Here is a 6,000-nt window from a genome sequence, read left to right as displayed (position 1 = left end):
TCTCTCAGCTTTTACCTTCTGGCATGTCATACATCTAGAGACAAATTCAGCGACTTCCCTCTTCATTCCAGGCCACCAGAAGTGTTGCTTGAGATCCTTATAAAGCTTGTCGCCTCCGGGGTGTACCGAATAGGGCGTGAAGTGTCCTTCTTTCATCAACTGGTTCTTTATTTCGTCACACTTCATTGGGACACACCACCGACCCTCATAGCGAATGCTACCATCATCATGCATCTTAAAAGGTCCTATTTCACCGTTCTCCATTTTAGATATCACCCTTTTTAGCTTGACATCATCAGGTTGACCACTTCTAATCTTATTAAATATGGTAGGGGTAATAGTCATAGAATAAAGTTTTATTTCAGATTCCACCTCTCCATACTCCTTAACCTCCAAGTTCAACCTCGAGAATTCTTCACACAACTTATTTGGGAGTACCCACACAGAATTGACTGAATGACTGGATTTCCTGCTCAACGCATCCGCCACTACATTCGCTTTTCCCTCATGGTATTGTATCTCAAGGTCATAATCTTTGATAAGTTCTAGCCATCTCCTTTGCCTCATATTCAGCTCCTTCTGTGTGAAAATATACTTAAGGCTTTTATGGTCTGTGAATATTCTGCAGGTTACCCCATACAAATAGTGTCTCCATATCTTGAGTGCAAAAACAACTGCAGCTAACTCCAGGTCATGAGTAGGGTAGTTTTCCTCAAACGGTTTCAATTGTCTAGAAGCATAAGCCACAACTTTACCATTTTGCATAAGAACACACCCTAAACCTTTCTTTGAAGCGTCACTATAAACATCAAATCCTTCATCTCCAGATGGCAATGTCAGCACCGGGGCTGTGGTTAACCTTGTTTTCAACTCCTGAAAGGATTCCTCACACCTATCATCCCATTGAAACTTCACAGTTTTCTTCATAAGGTTGGTAAGGGGTCTCGCAATCCTCGAAAAGTCTTTCACAAACCTACGGTAATAACCAGCTAAACCCAAAAAGCTACGAATCTCAGTCACATTGGTAGGTTTAGGCCAACTCATTACAGCTTGAACCTTTGAGGGGTCTACAGAAACTCCTTCTTTTGATATGATATGACCTAAGAAAGCTACTTCCTTCTTCCAGAATTCACACTTAGATAGTTTTCCGTACAATCTTTTCTCTCTCAAGGTCTCCAAAATCACACGCAGGTGTTGTTCATGATCCTCAGGGGTCTTAGAGTATATCAAAATATCATCAATGAATACTACCACAAATTGATCAAGGTAGGGTCTAAATACACGATTCATGAGGTCCATAAAAACGGCTGGGGCATTGGTTAACCCAAATGGCATAACTGTGAACTCGTAATGGCCATACCTTGTTCTAAAAGCAGTCTTTGCTACGTCTTTTTCCGCAATTTTTAACTGATGGTATCCAGATCTCAAGTCAATCTTAGAGAAGGTTCCAGCACCCTTCAACTGGTCAAAAAGGTCATCTATACGAGGCAATGGATACTTGTTTTTTATCGTGACTTGATTTAGCTCCCTATAATCTATACATAACCTCAGGCTTCCATCCTTCTTCTTCACGAAGAGCACAGGGGCTCCCCATGGTGACACGCTTGGCCTAATATATCCCTTATTCAATAAATCTTCTATCTGATCCTTCAATTCCTTCATCTCAGCAGGGGCCATACGGTAAGGTGCTTTAGAAATTGGTGCAGTTCCTGGAATCAACTCTATGGTGAACTCAACCTCTCTATCCGGGGGCATATCTGGAATATCTTCAGGAAATACATCAGGAAACTCCTTAACAACAAGAATATCACTTAATTCACTATCTTCTCTCCCCAAATCTTGAATCTGACACAGGTAGGCTTCTTGTCCTTTTCTAAGGTACTTATGCATAGCTAAGGCTGATATGATCTTCACCCCAGGTTTGGTTACAATGCCCTGGTAGGATATTCTATTCCCATTTGGACCTTTCAGAACAACCTTTTGATCATGACACTCTACCCGGGCCCTATATTTTCCCAACCAATCCATTCCCAATATGACATCCAAATCATCAAGGTTGAACTCTATAAGGTCTCCTGGTAGTATAGTCCCGCTAATGTTTATTGAAACGTCCTTGTAAAGTTTTCTACATGACACTACCTCCCCAGTTGGAATAGAAATTTGAGCAGAAATATGAGAAGAAGGTTCTAGACCTAACTTCTTAACTAGGGAAGATGATATGAATGAATGTGAAGCTCCAGAATCAAAAAGTACATATGCAGGAATAGAGTTTATAAGAAAAGTACCAGTCACCACATTAGCCTCTCCATTAGCCTGAGTTTGGTTCATCACAAATATCCTCCCCTTGTTACCACCATTCACATTCCCATTGCTGCCATTCGGGGTAGACAAGGTCTTGTTAGGGCCATTTTGAGCAGATTGGCTCCCTGAAGGGTTCCCTTGGTTGTTGTTATTCCTGAAATTGTTCTGCCTCCCTTGTTGTTGTTGACCACCATTTTGCTTAGCATAACACTCAAACTCACGATGTCCCATCTTCTTGCAACCAAAGCACTGCACAGCATTTCCCTTACAATCAACTCCTGGGTGGTCCTTACTACACTGCTTGCAATAGTAGTGTCTCTCATTTCTTTTTCCGTTCACATTCCCATACTTCTGGTTCTGCCCTTGGTTTTGGGGTTTCCCTCCATTGTTTCCTCGATAATTGTTGTTATTTCCATGGTATCCTCTACCCGAACCCTGATCACCATTGTTGTACCTAGCCCTTTTATCCCCATAGCCTCCAGAATTTCCCCCATTCTGATTGTTGTTCCTCGAATCTCCCTCCTTTCTCTTACCCCTAGACTTGATTTCCTCCTCTAGCTTCTCAACTCTGTAGTGACTTGCTGCGCTAACATAAGCTTCTTGCAAGGTTCGGCATCTCAAAACAATCACAACCTTCTGGGTGTCAAAGTTCAAACCTCGAATGAATTTGTTTGCCTTAGCTCTCTCATCAGGGACCATGGTAGGTGCAAATCTAGCTAGCTCTAGGAACTTGGAATGATATTCCTGGACAGACATGTTTCTCTGCCTCAGGTTAGCAAACTCATCGAATTTCTGCATTTTGACATGTTCAGGGTAAAACCTATCCCTCATAGCATCCTTAAAGGCCTCCCAGTTAAATCCATGTCCAGCAACTAGGTCATCTCGGGAGGTGGACCACCAAATATCAGCTTCTGCCTTAAGATAATAGGTTGCAGAAGGGATTCTCTCTTCCTCAGGGCACCCTATAGCCTCAAACAGTTTATCAAATTCACGGATCCAGTTTTCTAGGATACTAGGGTCCTCTTCACCTTGGAAGTAAGGTGGGTTTCTACTGGCAACTTTCTTAGCATAGTCAGGATTGTTGTTTCCATTGTTGTTGTTGTTGTTGTTGTTCAACAAAGCAGCTCCTAAGGTTTGGGTCAGTTCTGTGAGTTGCTGAAGTCGTGCAGCCAACTCAGCATTAGTGGGAGGACGATTGTTTCTTCCTGACATGGTTATCTGCATCAAAGGATTGATGTATTCCTCAATTAATTACTACTCTCTTCTAGTTTACGTGTACATTCAGACAATTTAATCACAGACAATTTCCACCAGACAGACTTTACAAAGATTTCCACCTCATATAATTCAAGAAATATCCAACACATAAAACTAATAATAATTCTCTTTATCATTTCAATAATATAATCAATTGACATTGAATATCCCAATAGGGTTTGTCCATTAATGAAAGAAAACTTAACTAAACAAGCAACGAAAAAAAAAAAAGAAAAAAAAGAAAAACTAATAAATGAAAATATACCCTTGGTCAAAATAAACCATTCCTACGACTACTTCTATTCCATGAGGGGCCATATAGCCCTACTACTAAGTCTTTTCAAAATCTCACTCGTCAAACTCTTCTTCGGGGTCTTCTTCCTCGGGGTCTTCTTCTTCAGGGTCTTCTTCAGGGTCTTCTTCTATTTGGAGGTCCACTCGCATATCATCTTCCACTTCATCTCTCTCACCTCCTATCCCTTCATTCTCTAACGCGGGTGGTTCCGCATCGATTACTTCCCCCATCTCATTTTCAGGTTCCCACTTTGACCAAGCCTCCATCAACCTCGTCGAGACATACTCAATGGTAAGGAACCATTGACCCTCATATCTGTATTTGGTTGGGTGAATCTCCCCTTCTTCTGTGAGAACATCATCATACATTTCCATAATTGGGATCCAAGGCTCATAACGTGGTATGGTTTTGAGTAGGATGTCTATTATTCTAGCGTGTGTGTCATAGTTGTTCAGGTCTCCTAGGAGATCTCCCCATTCTTCACAACATTCTTTTACTCTTTCTACATAGGGAGGTATGTCCTCATGTTGTCCCATCCTTAGGTTGTAGGGGTACATTGGGTGGTCCTCCATCTATCACAATAAAATAAAAACTAATCACTTACCCCCTTTATCCCATTATTAGAATTCTAAACATATAATAATCAATTATAAATCAAAATAGAAAAAAAAAAAAAAAAAATCATACAGATGTATCCAAATTTATCCCCACTAACAACCATCATTTGAAACTTTATTTTCGAGTAGGTATATGTTCAACACTCCAAACTATAATTCGACTCATGGTTATTTAACATAACTCAAAATAATTCCTAAACAAAAATTCATTTAACTTCATCTCCAAAAATAGGGCATTTACTGAGGACTTCCGTATTGTCGCTCAACATAATATCAATCTTTTCCCCAGAACAGAAAGCGCAAAAACATCCAGTTATGCTAGACAGATCTGGTAGTGGCATATCCTTTATCCCTAAGTCCTCTTCTTGGTTTCTTGTAGATGCAGGAGGGGACATAGGCTCTATTTTAATCCCTTCATATACTTCATGTTTAACGAGTGTAACACCATATAAATCTTCTATATATTTTACCCACACATCTTCTCCTTGTACCCAAGCATCAAACTCTTCGAGTATGTTCTCGTAATTAGGCAAGTAGGGTATAAAACTCATCTACAACAAAAAATATACTAACATGTAAACACATAATAAAATACAAAAATAGATAGCACATAAAAGCATGATAAACGTCGCTCAACCTCACTAACGGCTTTTTTAAGTTTTAATTCCTAATTAATTCATTTGAAGATCCTAATATTTATTTAACATTAACCAATTTTGTCCTAAAACCTATTGCTCTGATACCAATTTGTAACACCCCCAATTTCCATACCTGTTTAAGACTTATAGCGGAAGCATAAAATAATGAATTAAGGGTATTACCGCCACATTTAGGCTACAACCCAAATGTAAGGCTATGTTATCTATCAATAATCCAACCTTTATAATTAAACCAACATTGTCACAATTAGATAACTTAAACCAACTACCCAAAAATGTCGTTACAAACTGAATTAAATAAAACCCAACCGATTGTCTTTAGTTGATCTACGTTACTAATAACTTGCTACTAATATGGTGAAACGGTCGCTCATGATGTGCCATGCATACCTGTAAATTGAAAAAAAAACATATACAGAAAAGAAACCACAAATCAGTGGAAATTGAGTAAGTACTACTTCACCCTGTAAAACAATTTTCGAAAACCTTTTTCTTACTTTGGAAAATATTTTATCTTAAAAACATTTCATGCACAACTAGCACGTAACACGCACACGCACTCAGTCCATAATTAACAGTTAATTAATTACTTAGAGGTAAGAGAACAAGATAATTCCACCATAAATGTAGTTCGAGACTACCACCCTAATGGGTGTAACCACCAAAATAGGTCTTAGTCCTTAAGTGTGCACACCCCCCAGTGAGTGTTTTTAACTCAAAGGAGTAGAATAAGCCTAGATCGTGCTAGTTAGCTCCGACTAAAATATTGAGACACGATGTGTCATACCACCAATGTGTTCATCACCTTAGGGGATCCTGCCTAAGATGTCTTACCAACTAAGAATATGTTTATCTTTACGTAAATGTTGTT

The sequence above is a fragment of the Spinacia oleracea genome, chromosome 6 (assembly GCF_020520425.1).
Source record: "Spinacia oleracea cultivar Varoflay chromosome 6, BTI_SOV_V1, whole genome shotgun sequence".
NCBI classification, from domain to species: Eukaryota; Viridiplantae; Streptophyta; class Magnoliopsida; order Caryophyllales; family Amaranthaceae; genus Spinacia; species Spinacia oleracea.
The sequence above is the reverse complement of the archived record's forward strand: the minus strand, read 5'-3'. Positions refer to the sequence as shown.